The following is a 14,774-nucleotide window of genomic DNA, read 5'->3' on the forward strand; positions in this document are numbered from 1 at the left end:
TTATTGCGTTTAAACGCAAAAATATTATTGCGATTAAACGCAAAAATTATTGCGCTTAATCGCAAAAGTATTGCGTTTAAACGCAAAAGATTGCGTTTAATCGCAATCTTTTGCGATTAAACGCAAAGTGTTTTGCGTTTAAACGCAATGATTATTGCGATTAAACGCAATCTTTTGCGTTTAAACGCAATGATTATTGCGATTAAACGCAATGTTTTGCGATTAAACGCAATAATTATTGCGTTTAAACGCAATAAAAAATATTTCTTTCTCTGAATTGGCCTCAACGGGCTTCCGTAGAATCTGGACTCTCCCCCGTTTTATTAAACAATCTCTAATTATTGACTTTACAAAATTAGTTTCAATTGGAAAAAAGACAATAAAACGGACAAACACCAAAAATTATCAAACGAAGTTTAGCTAAATTCCTTAATCTTTTAAAATGACGTTCTTTAAAATTACAAATTCCATGAAAGATGCTCTAAGTATTGTTTTTTTTTTCAACGCAGTTTTTAAGATTGAGAATGTCTTTCAAAAATACTATTAGAATATATTTTCACACGATATTAAAACTTTACCTGTCTGGTGGCTGCATTGTGGATTGAAATGACTTTGCTTGGTATAGCGTGAGACGGGGAAGAAGGAAGATATCGCTAGACTTTTTTCAAGATTACAGAAAAAGAAAGTAGGCTTCAAAAAGATAAAAGTGTTTTTGGAAATTGTATTGGAATTTTTATCTTTACAAAGGCAGATACTTGTATATATTTACATGACATCAAGTGTAAGTGTTATACACTTTTAACTTAGATTCACTATTAATCAAGCCGCAAGAGGCATTTGGAATTTTGAAGGTCCCACGTACTCAGTCAAGACTATGATGTCCGTCGCATCTCAATTGTTTGCTACTTGCTTTTCCATACTACATAAAAATGGGCGGGTAGTCTACCATATATCTGCAATTTCCATTAAAGCAAGGCAAGGCAACTTTCACCTTTATTTGTGAATTTTAATATGTATAATTAATTTTGTCTAACTATCACAAGAACGCATTTTGGGTAGCCAAAAATGATTAAATGATGTCAAATTTTAAATCTCTTTCTTTTTATCTTTTAAACAATCTTTTATTCTAAATTTCTATTTAAAAAGTATTCTTTAATTATTAATTTTTTTACGCTACTTAATTAAACTAATATCGGCCATATAAATATATATATATATATATATATATATATATATATATATATATATATATATATATATATATATATATATATATATATATATATATATATATATATATATATATATATATATATAAATTTATATCTTTATTAAAAAAAACAGTGAATTCGTTGTTATCCACCTATGTTTTCGATCGAAAGAGCATCCAAAACAGATTTAAACATGCTTTTTTTCTTATGTTCTTACATTACAAATTCTTAAGACCCGGTTACGGTTGCCTAGTTGTGGGGATTCGCTTCATGATCGTGAAGTCCGGGTTCTATTCTCTTTCGCCTGGTCACGTCAAACGTAAATATATGTAGTGACTGTTCTTTCTCATAGCGCCCGGCACTCTAGGTGAAAGTCACGGGCCTTTCGGATGAGACCTTTAAAACCGAAGTCCGGTGTCACGGTAGGCATTGGCATAAAATTACATTCTCTGTAAGCATAAAAGAATTTAGGGAAAAGTTGGAAATGGTACATCACAGATTTGGCTGATATTTTGCATGTCATGTAGAAACACCATGTATAGATCATATTTGGGGTCAACTGACAAAGGGGAGTTTCGATAAGGCCGTTTTTCGGCCCCTCACAAAACATTATGAAATTCTAATATTTTGTAGAAAAACTTCTTATCTTTCTAAAAATATGAAAATGATTTATGTTCCGCATTTTCCGGTCACGTGATAATTGGAAATTTCAGTATACTCCCTTTCGTATATTTTTGGAGTAGAATTTTTATAGGGGGGGGGGGGGGAAATGGATTTTTTAACCGTCAAAAATCGTAAAAATCGTAAACGAAATAGGATAAATATTAATAAAGACATATATTAACCAATTTAAACATTTTTTCTTTACAGAAAATGGTATTTATTTTATACGAATGTTTTTTTAAGTTGCGATATTTATCTGGTGTGTTAAATATTTCTTTTCTTTAAATGAGGATGAATTCAACTTATTAAAAAATGTAAACATATACACAAAGTTAAAAAATCATAATTAATCGTCAGTTTATACATAAACTTTATAATCAATATATAACATTTTCTCATACGAAAAATGTAAATGAAAAGATATGTAGACATGAGAAACTAGGTAAACGTTAAACGTTCATCTACAGGTATATGCAATATATTTTCATCAATGAGGTTATAGAACTACGTACATGTTTTATGAAAATATACCTTAGCTTAATATCATCAAATTTAATTAAAAAAAAAAAAATGTTTTGAAATAAAAAAATCGGTACTATTAAAAAATAAATGCTTTCAAGATATTTTAATATCATGATACGTTATGTGAATAGCCAAATGATGGAAAAGCCTAAAATACATTGAGAATATCCTTTTCATTGTGAAAGTTAGAAGTATTTACCAACATAAGATCTGCGTTATGTTTACAGCATAACTGAGAGAATCCCAGCCCTGACTTATTTCCTCTAGCTTCCAAACTCTCCATAAATACTTAACTTGCTTAATTGCTTCACCAACGCTAGTTACTTCTCATTTAAAGAGTTTTAGAATTCATTATATATGATTTGCTTGACCAGAGCCGCAGTTCGAAATACATGTGTAAATCCCAAAGACATGTGTTTAATTCTTCATTCTACAGAAATATGCGCCTCAACATCCTGACTTAAAACTATTCACGCTCCCTACAGGATATATTAACCACAGGACGATATATGGGCGCCTCTCTAGCATGTTGTAGCGTGAATTTCTATTTACAAGAAAGTCTAAAATAACTATGCATGATAAATAACGTTATAGAAAACTTATTTTTTGTTCAGCCAGTCAGAAAAAGTAAGGAAGATTCAGTAAGGAAGATTCAGCAGATTCAGGAAGATTCAGCATCTGAACCAAGTCTGGAACTGTGCAATCCTAGATGCATCATCGGTGCAAGTTTGGTCATGATAGGGCTTATAGTTACAAAATCTTTAACCTGCGCACTCATTAAGAAAATGTAGGTCAGATCCAGCATCTGAAGCAAGTCTGCTGGTGTGCTTCCAAAGATGATGCATCATGATGCAGGTTGGTCAACAAGTGTTTATAGCTGCTCTGCTACAGAAACTTAAACCTGCTTTAAAAACATTTACATGCCTGGGCATTCTTTAGCTGAAAATGCAGCATTTGAATCTACTTCAAAAATGTTTACCTTGAACACCGACGATATTACAAGAGTTCTCCCAAATTAATGAAGGTGAGCTAAAATTGTGACGTCAACTTTATACGCTGGCGTCGAAATAAATATCCAAATGAAGATAGGATACGATAATGTTTTCTATTGTTAATATTTTCGAGAATCTTCTTTAATTCAAAAACATATGCTAATTTGGGCTTAGTATTTTAGCGCAGAGTCACATCGAGAAACCAGGAGCTTCTATTTTAAGATATGCAAATTTGCTCTCATAGCGAGCTCCATAGACAACGTGTACGAACGGAGAAAATTCGGGTTGAAATCTGGACATTGTTCAAAGAAATTTTTACCGTCCCACGTGAAAATATTCCATACTCCCAATAATCCTTTTCGGTGCATAGCAAAATGGTGGCTTAAGCATAGCAACAACTTACTTGATAAAAATAATAAACAACGATTTATAAACAACGATTTAATTCAATTTCCATGCCATAATTGCCCACAAAACTATCGTTTGCGTCCTTGGTACACACGATTTTGTATGTGACGTCATATTTTCGTCACTTCAACGACTCGGTATTTCCGATTTTGTCGGAAATATCCGAGAAGTTAGGAATTTCGATCCCGATGCTTGGGGAGTCTGCAACGTTAGAGAATATATACTTCAATAACGGTTTAAAAAAAATTATGTACGATACACAGTAAACGCGCGATAAAAGTGTAATAAGCAGAATGTAAAACGACATTTGAGAAGATGTGTAGAGTTTTAGAGAATAAACTGCGCTCGCCCTAACGGTTTCACCGTCGGACATATTATGTAAATTAAAAATAAAAACAACAAAAATCCTAAATTCTTCAAATTGAACTTTTTTAATTCGCAATATCGATATGTTTCCAGTATATGAATTTTTGTCACGTTTTCTCTTTTCTAAAAACTGATTCGATAAAATGTTCATCACATTTTGTAGTCTTTAACCTTATACAACTGAAACGTCTATGGTTTAACAAGGAGGCATATTAAATAATAAATTACATAAATTACATACAACCTGTGATAAAGTTTAATTATGATCTTCTATTAATTGTGTACATTTGACAAGGTAATTCAAATTCTATCTGTGAATAACTAGTTCGCCTTCGGATGGAGTGTGTGACAACCATTACCCATTGTTACAATATTTCTATTAGAACCATCTCAAACATCTGCTTGAATAACATGCTTGTACGCAACACAAATAATCTAGGTTAAAAGAGAGTTTTCTTAGAAACTGAAAGTACATAAAATATAAAACTGAAATGTGATTATGTTACGGAAAAAAAATTGTTCGCCATGTGTGCGACCAGATTTTTAATATCTAATCACCCACAGCAAATTTTACTCGCATTTGCGAGTGGGCGAGTGGTTATCCACAACCCTGATTATAAACATTTTGTTTGCAATGCTTCTGTTGTTCATACAGTACATCCTTACGTGTCACACTTAGAATTTCCATTTTCAGGCGTTTTACTAACAAACACATATATTTCTCAGGCAAATCAAACATTTGACTTCCAGTTATACGAAATACTATACAAAGTGGGTTTAAAATGACTGAAAACATCGAAAACAGATAGAATTAACTCCTCTGAATCATGTTCTGCTCCCTACTTTCACTTATATTTTCTTGAAATAAGGCTGAAGATTTCCGAAAGGGGAAACAACTCTTGGTAAAAAAGTATGTAATGTTAGAGATTTTTACAAACTTTATGATTGATTTCTTTTCTTAAATCAAATATTACCACTCCAATTTTTGAATATGTTCCTTATAATTGTATAGGGTAAAATTAGGAGCATCAAAATATTCCAGTAGTGCCTGAGTTTTTTGATACTCTGTTATGTTTTCCCCACCTTTTAAATAGCCTTTTTGACATTACTTTGCATTTCCTGGCAGGTCCAAAATTTTTTTTTGCAGTTTTCCTGTATAGAGAATACAATTTACAAATAATTTTAAAGACAAAAATTAACAATAGTAATTTATTTTCATTAAATATGTATTAATAGGTGAAATGTCTTTTGTTGCCATTTCCCACATATGTGCAAAAATAAGTGACCTATTGCCATGGAAACAATGCCAATTGATCATTTTCAAAACTATTTTTGTAAAATGGGCTTATGGTGTAATTATGTCACCAAATTTAATCAAAATCGGTGAGAGTCAATTTCCAGCCCATTTTGATGCTTACAGAGAATGACTCTTAAAAACAGAGGTAACGGTAGGCGTTGACACGATAAAGAACCTTCACTGCTCAATGGCTCTGAGTGCCGAGTATAGGTCTAAATTTGATGCCTTTCACCGTTTTACGGTGACGTCTCTATATGAGTTAAAAATTCTCAAATGGGAGTAAAACAACATACATACAATCAATCAATCAATCAATCATTTCCAGATGTGTTTGATGCTCTGAGTAAATAAGAGTTACCTCTCTTACGTCACAAACAAATTATTTTAGCATGAGTAAATGATTTTAAAAAAAAATTAGAAATGGCAATGCATAGCTTGTTTAAAAAAATTGTAACTGTTAGTCGAAAAAAGGTGAAAAAGCTGCATTTCACAATCGTCGAATTTTCTGGAGCCAAAAATTACCTGGAGCAGCTACTCTCTTATCTAGTGTGTCTGTGTTCTGTGTGCACTGACCCGACGCGAAGTTTCCTTCGAACGTGCACTGACTGAGGGAAAAAAAGATAACACAAGACATATCCATCGTAAAAAATGAATATTTCCACTTTTAAATTTCTTTTCGTCTCTTTAGAAAAAAATTTTTTGAAAATGTCTTTACTTCTTGAATTTGACGATCGCCAAATCAGTTTAAAATGGTCGCCAATTTGGCGATTTACACGTATAGAGAAATTTTAGACGCCAATCCAAAATTGAAGGCGCAATATCAACTAAATTAATCAATAAATCCCTGCTATATCTGCAGACATAGTGATGAATGTCTAATTGATCTTCAACGTGTATTTTGACCCTACCCTTGCCTAGATCTAGAGGGCCTTGGTTTGTACAAACTTAAATTTTCACCACAATTAATGTTTGTATATTAAATGATTCATCGTCCCACTACTTTTCTTGAGAAGTAGTCGATTTTAAAACCAAGACGATTTAGCTCCATATTTTTCACTTTCAAATTTAAATTCGCTTTAACCAAAAAGGCCATGACTATCACTTGAATTTTAGAAATTCAATCTCCGTTAGAAAGGGATGTTTACTGAAGCCCTCTTGATCTCAAGAAAACGTATTCTTATTTTTTTTTTAAAAAAATATATATGTAACCATTAACCTTAGTTGTGTGTTTTAAACATATTCGAATAGTAACTATACAGGGATTTTTCTATATGAAATTGAATACATGACCTGAAATTGTAGCCCTTGTATTCTGAAGAGGAATATCTGAAAAACGATTTCCCTTAACTTTTGCAAGTCAAACTTTGATCATCTATTATGTATGGCACATTCATAACAACAAGAGCCATACTTTTAACAAATCCGAGTCTACAAAAAAAAAAAAAAAAAAAAAAAAAAAAAAAGAGGGAAAGAAAAAACTAAGGTAAGTTTATTTTTTCTGTTTCAGTGGTTCTTAAGAAAAAGATATCCCCTTTACCCAATAATACTTTGCCTCATGTTTGATTGCATTTGACCAAGTAGTACTGGACTACTTGAAAAGAAGTTAAAAAAGAAAAGTCAACAGACACGACCAATAGACAAGCAGACGATTTAAAACTGCAATTCGGAAATGTCACCTGAGGCTTTGGCTGATGGAAACTGTAAAAAAGTTTATAAAAGGACACATTTTTAAACTTCAATTTGTAGCAATGAGAAATAAAGAAAAGCCAATAAAAAGGGATATTGAAAACTGTCTGCTTAACAATTAATGTTTCCATTGTCGAATATCACATATATGTAGATGAGAGACATATGATAGGTAGTGATGCCTATTGTTCAGTCCCCATTTTCCAAATAATAAATATTTTTTTAAATGTTGATTTACATACAAATGCTTGTTGAAAACAATAAAAGACATCAAATGTTGTTAAAACAACTGTAAAAGCATCAAACATGCTTATGTAAATGGGATGGAAACTTTCTGAAATCGTTGCGTTTACAAGAAGAAACTGACAATGGAAAAGCTAAGAAAACATATTCAGGTAAGGTCATCTTTAAAATAATGTTCGTTTGCCCTGATTCAGGATAAGGAAAATGGGATAAGAAAAAAGGTAGGTTGGACCCCTCCCCACCTCCCGAAATTTTCAACATAAATGTTGAATTTTCAAAATTTATCAAAATTGCATGTATTAGCAAATAAAAAATTATCAAAGAATAATATATATTCAATTTAGGAAAACAAATATCTTATTTAATTAATGATTTAATCGATTTGGCAGGTATTGTCCACAGTGGTCAACACAACAGTGCAGGTTGGGGCAGTCGGCAACTTGGCATATCCCCAACATCAACAATTAGGTTGTACCCTCCATAACGGGAAAAGTAGCATACACAAGTTATCAATAATATTATACTACATAATTTTGCTTTAGATTTACTCAAATATAGTTTTCAAAGTCAAATTTCGCAAATCAACATCAACTATCACATATATCAACATCAATTACAACAAGTCAATAATATAAACAGTTAAATGGTTAAATTGAAGGTAACGATTTCGCCACATGGGCTCCGTAGGTGCCTACCGCCACCTAGTAAGGGTAGGCAGCTTCAATTTAACCACCCGCTATGGACGTCCTAGCCTACTCAAAAAGCTAAGCACCTTACAAATGGGAGGACCACTCTCTCATTGTCTTCACTAACCCTTTTTTTTTTATTAGTCCTCTATCGGTGAAACCGGAGGTGACTATAGGTTTCCTCTGAGTCCGTCTGTCCGTCTAGCTGTCTGTCCGTCTTGCTGTCCCTCTAGCTGTCTGTCAGTCTGTCTCACTTGGTTTTCCGCACTTTCTAAACGCTTGCAGATTTTTGGTATGTGAGTGTATCTTGATGAGTTACAGATCAAGTTTGCATTTCGTTCCGCTTAAATGATTTTTGACGAAATTACGACCTTTTCAATTTTTCAGGGTTTTCTGCAACTTTTTTTCTAAACGCTTGCAGATATTGAGCTGATATTTGGCGGTTGACTATACCATGATGAGTTATAGACCAAGTTTTCATTTCCTTCCGCTTCATTGATTTCTGATGGAATTATGGCATTTTCAATTTTTAACGGGAACCAGATTACACTTGCCGGTAGGTGACTAGTATTTCTAATGCAATACTCTCAGAATGCCTTGTTCAAATGAGAAATACACAATCAAATAAAATGTTCCGTCCATTTATCCTGGCCGGGTAGAATGCTTAAACTATTACAAATTAAGTAATACACTGTTGATATCAATTTATTCCTTTTGTTTAAGATCAAAGGGCAGATTACTGTTAGTCTGTAACTGAATAAAACCTCACAAATTCAAAGGCTTTTAGTGTGCAGTGTAAAGAGGGTTCTTATTAAAGTAGGGGGTTTAAAATCAATTCTTACCCTATATTTTCAAGTTTTGAATGGTTCTATGCACCACAGTAATTCATTCTAAAATTTGGGAGGTTCTCAAACTGGGCTTTATATCTGAGAGTCCAAATGAGATCAACGAAAACCATCTTTTACCACCCCCTTTTTTTCGGTCTGTATATGACTGCTGTGTCTGCATTTCTGACAAAAGATGGAGCCACAGTCTTAACATCTTGCTCTTGTAAAATTTTAAATATTGACACATTACCTCTGTGAATTACGGACAGGTAAGATAATACTTTATAAATGTTTGACAGGCACTTGATTTTTCATCTCAATGCCATCTTTATTTTCTTATCTGGGTAAACTATTGTATATACAACAGTAGCTGCACCGATTTCATTGCACGGCATTTTTTGAGACCAAACTCTGCCAAAGTCTACCCTTTATTGATTAAAATGTATATCTACTAATTGCCTTCCAAAACAAGAGACAGAATAAAGGACAAGGATTTTTTTTCCAATGCATTTGTTAATAATTATTTAAAAATTGTTCTAGACATGTACTAATAACCTGACTAAATTGTTTAGTCTTGACTCTTGTCCAGCTGATTAGTTTTTAAATGCCCTATCAAAATCTTATCACCTTAAATTTTTTACATAATAATACCAATGTACTTCAACATTGATACAGAAATGGGCTAGCCCCCCTTCCCCCTCCCACCTTTCATCCAAAGGCAAAATATGCTAAAATGTAGGCTGAAAAAGATTGCCGAAGTTCATATATGTTATATTGTTGTTTATATAGGTGCAGAGTCATTCAGTGGTACCTACATGCATTTCTTGTCCCGTTTTTGGTACCCTGAAATACTGGAGAAGTTTTGTTACAATAAATCCTGTATGCTGGTACATAAACCCCTTCAGATGTGGCATTTGTACTCTTTGCAATTATGCATGTTCTGGTTGTTGCATCTGAATCTCAAATGAAAGACAGGTATTTTACAAACATAAAGTTTCCTATGAAATATGTGTATACAGTATTTGCTGAATTTGCTGTCCTTAACGATCGAGTAGTCTCATTTCTGAGATCACAATGTAAAACGTTTTAGTTGCAGGGAATGGATCTGTTCAGCTCTGGCCATGGCACCAGAAAAATCGTGTCTAACGCCCCCCCCCCCCCCCCCCCGTTCCCCTCTGCTACAATGTAAGAATTTTCATCTGCTTGACTGTGACTTAATAAAACTTGCCGTATGCTTAAATTAGTTTTTAATGTTATATTTAATAAGCATTGACAAATCAAATCAATTTCTTAAACAAACATATTACCTTCTGTGACTTTGTGAACTATGAGTTAAGGATTTCAACAAAAGACATTTCTATCAGTGTGAAATTGCAAATCTTTTAATATTTTTTTTTACTTAGGAGACGCAACAGGAACCATTGCTGACAGTGTAACAGGCACCAATTTTAAACATAATCTCTCATCATAGCCTGATTTTCAGAGCTTGTTCCACTGATAATACATAAATCCCCCTCCCCCTTAAATCACATCTATATTCCAGTCCCATCGAGCCTACAGTATCTGCATACAATTGAAGAACCCTGTAATTTGTTCATTCCTATGGCCAAAATTGGCTATTTCGGTAAAAGTGCTCAAAGGAAATATGTGACATAGGCAGTGTTTTTCCTAATTCGGAATTGAAGATTTTGAAAGAACCTTTCATGATAAAATCATTGTAGAATGCTCAACCACCCAACTGTGTTTTTTTGTGGAATTTGTGTCCCCCGCTTAAGAAAAAAGATCTAGAGCATACACGATCTAGAGCGGGTTTTATTGGTGGGGGCGGGAGGGGGTGGGCGACCCCCACCTCGGAATTTGCAGAGATTTTAAATGTATCTATTGAAGCAAATAAAAATGACTTTGGACCCCCTCCCCCCTGCTAGAAAACGTGGACCCCTGTTCTGTTTCTTAAAAATGTGTACAAAATATTCTTTTTATATAAAATATTTATCACACTGTAAGAATGATTTAATGAGAACGTTTGTACACGCCACACGTCATAACTGCTGGTATAAAATTCTTTGTGTATATTGGTGCTTAACGTGTTATTCACCACTTATCATTGGCCTTTTTCTAAGTAAATATTTGTTGTTTGACCATCAATACTTGTGATTTGTCTGAAAACATCACAGATTTCCGCTGTCCTTATAATGTCCAATTTCACGTTCTTAACCCATTCGATATTATCACAATTTAACACAACACATGTTGGCTATTTTAGCCTTTACTATACGGTTGTATTAGATTTACCATGTAGTTATATAAAGTTCGCAGACAGCCTGTATTATATGTTATTAATTGTCGACATGCTCATCTGTTAAAATAAAAATACCACGCGACTTTTAATACAAACAGGGAGTAACTCTTAAACTTTGAGCGTGATCGATGCTAAAATAATCTCAATAGGCTTTTAATAAAAAAAAAAATGGGTTTGTCTTTAGGCCATAGGGAGTTGTGGTTCAAAATTTCACTGCAAAAGCTCAAAGGCTTTTCGAGATATTGCCCGGAAACTAAGGTGTTATAAACAGAGAAAATGTATACATTATAACCTTGACCTTTGACCTCAAAATCAGTAGGGATCTTAAAACGTTTCTTTAAGGCCAAAGGAAGTTGTGATGTAAAATTTCACTGTAAAAGCTCAAAGGCTTTTGGAGATATCGCCTGGAAACGAAAGTGTTACAGACAGAAGTAAAAACAGGCGGTTGGACCGACAGAGAGATCCAAACTTTCAGTGAAAGCGGGGGACAATAAAGATCCGAGTTCCAACTAATATCTCTAATCTACGAACCTTGCCCGCTCGGCGTAGTGGTTAGCGCGTTTGTTCTAGAGTCGCGAAGTAAGGAGTTGATCCTTACGTCGCGGGTTCGAATCAAACTGCGGGACGTCAAGACAGGTCCTTCAGATGAGAAACCGAGATCCAGTGTCGAAGAATGTGTTGGCACGAAAAAAGATTCCTTACTGCTAAATTGCTCTGAGTGCCGAGTATAGATCTGTTTGCTATTTTCAGCCCTCACCGGCAAGTGGAGGCATCTCCATATGAGTGAAAAATTCTCGAGAGGGACGTTAAACAACAAAGAAACAAAAAAAAAAAAAAAAAAAAAAAAAAAAAAAAAAAACTTCATGTTAAGAAAGATTTCTAGTAAAGCTTCCATTTCTAAAATTTTCTAACTTGAAAGTCTAATTTTCAAAAGAATTGTATCATATTTATACCTAAAATTATTAAACAATAGACCAGATGCAGAGTTTTTATTCCATTGCCAAGGAAACCCAGAATCTCAGCAAATTGACAGAAATGATTTCATTCAATGTAATTCATATATGGTACCAATTTTGTTGCACACGCATTTTGACAATTTATGTCTCTTCAGTAATGCTCATGCCGAAACGTTGGAAATCCAAAATATTTTAAAAAGACTTGGAAGAGCTAAAAAGAAAAGCCAAATACTGGAGCCAAATACGTTGAAGGACGAGAGCTATGCATGAGGGAGATAATCCATAATTTTGAAATAAATTTCCAAAATTAAACACAGTAATTAAATATATATTCGTATTTTCAAGCTAGTACCGAAGTACTTAGCTACTGGGCTGTAGAGACCCTCGGGGACTAACAGTCCACCAGCAGAGACCTCGACCCAGTTGTCATAATGTAAATCATACAGGTACCAATTTTGATGCACCAGATGCGCTTATCGACAATTTAAGTCTCTTGAGTGATGCTCATGCCGAAACATTGGAAATCCAAAATATCTGAAAATGACTTGGATGAGCTGAAAAAAAGGTGCCAAAGACTGGAGCAAATACGTCGAAGGATCAGAGCTATGCATGAGGGAGATAATCGGTTCCATAATATTGAAATAAATTTCCAAAATTTACCACAGCAATTAAATATATATCCGTATTTTCAAGATAGTACCGAAAGTACCAAAATCTAAACTCTTTTCTGAACCTTTATTATGAAATCTTATAAATAACGGGATAAAGTTGGTTTGTATTGATTTTTAAAGAAGATATGAAACTTTTCACACATAAATGTTTACCCCTCACAAAAAAAAAAAACAAAAAACAAAAAAAAAAAAAAAAAAAAAAAAAACAGAGTAAAGTTTCATAGTTAATCAAAGTATCAAAGTTTTTACTTTAGTTAACTATAGTAAATTTTGTTAGTGGGTGTTAGGAACAAGCTTGATCGGAGAAATTCGAAAATATAAAATATGGACACAAATGAACCTAAAACCTGACCTTTTCTGACTTCTTTTATTATCTTCTCTTAATTAAACCAATTTTCTGACACAGTATATCTGAAAAACTAAATGTCTTTGACTCCATTTTATTCTAATTAAATCTGAACCCCTTTAATAAACCATGAAGCGATATAACAGCTAGCCTTGCTGGATATTTAGGTCACTATAAAAACTTGGGAATCCTATCAACCCTATCTGTTGAACAATCTATGTCCTATGTCCTTAATTCTAATGTCCTTCTTCTATTGGTCAGGTGGAGGTTGAATTTGCTTAACGCCCCCTTGTCTAGCCCCTGGAGAGAAGCGATATCCTGATAAGTGAGGATGCTGCTGGTTGAAAAATGACATGTCTTAGTATGTGGATTAGCTGACACCGGAGAAATTGGACTCAGAGTTCTCAGAGCCCCCTCTTTATACAACCTGAATTGCTCACTGTAATATATTAATGCCGGTCACACCCGCCCTGTGCTCCTTGCCATGATCGGGAAATAACGAAAAATCCGTCGACTATTTCGTGTGTAAATAATGGCCAAACAATTAGTATGAAAAACATTAGCCAGCATATGACTTAATGATAAATTGTATTCGCTGACAAGGTCATTGTATCGACCATAGAACTTTCGAAATGACTTTAAACGAGACTCTACTCTGAGAGTACGGTATTTACTTGCCTTGCCATTGGTCATTTGCAAAAAGATATTGTTAAAAACCATTCTTGTGGAATCGAACTACAAAACATTTGGGTAAAAGGTACTCTTAAGGTAAGTAAATTTACGAGTTCCATTTTTATTGAAAAAGCAGCTGTCATTGATGTCAAAAAGCCTGGACTTTAATTTATCGTGGGGAATGGTTGTATACAGAGTTGAAAAGTCGTAAGTTTTTATGTTATTGATTTTGGTAAAATTTTGAGATTTCAAATTTTCCGAAATTTAAGTTCCTTGGAATTTTTACTTATACACATCTGATTTACACCTCTTCTCGAATATAATGTTGCACAGTACTCCTAAGTTTCTCCTTCACTGCTGTTAATATTTTAGTGAGGAGTAAAGAAAGACGCTTGTTAGAGCATTTACTGGAACCCGCTATGTATCTTTGTTTGTAAGGATTTTCATGAAGTTTCAACAATTGAGTTGTGTCCCTTTATGAGATTGAACTTCAAAACATTTGGGCGTAAGGTAATAAATTTTTCATGTGAATTAACATAAAAAAGACCTGAAATTTGGACTATATGTAGTTTTATATCTAAAGGCTCAACTTACATCTTTGGCTGAGAGACTAATGAAGTACATGTATATGTTGCCAAAAGCTTAGTCAATAGATGTTTTGTTTGCCTGGGACCTTTTGAAAAAAATAGGGATGTTATAAACAACTCTTTAGTATTCTTCCCAGCACTGCCGTTACGCCGGATGAAATTTAATAAAATTTCTACTCATCCTACAGTTTATGACATACAAAAAGTAAAAAATAACAAATAAAAATTAAAGGGGGGGGGGAGGTGCACAAAAAAATAAGAAAAGACGATATTTAGTATATTGTGGTGTTCTTGTACATGTATTTGCTTTATGCATCATTTTGACTAGTCAGATTAAGAAAA

At 33.6% G+C, this 14,774-nt stretch overlaps 1 long non-coding RNA gene across 1 annotated transcript in view; it reads right to left on the reverse strand.

Moving 5' to 3' along the window:
* The window catches only part of LOC133202800 (uncharacterized), a 153,335-nt gene that overhangs the window by 48,221 nt on the left and 90,340 nt on the right, over nt 1-14,774 (reverse strand). The gene's annotated exons all lie outside the window — the stretch shown is intronic.

Source organism: Saccostrea echinata, unplaced genomic scaffold (genome assembly GCF_033153115.1).
Source record: "Saccostrea echinata isolate AGI-Se365-2 ecotype Australia unplaced genomic scaffold, CSIRO_AGI_Sech_v1 ptg000047l, whole genome shotgun sequence".
Classification (NCBI taxonomy): Eukaryota; Metazoa; Mollusca; class Bivalvia; order Ostreida; family Ostreidae; genus Saccostrea; species Saccostrea echinata.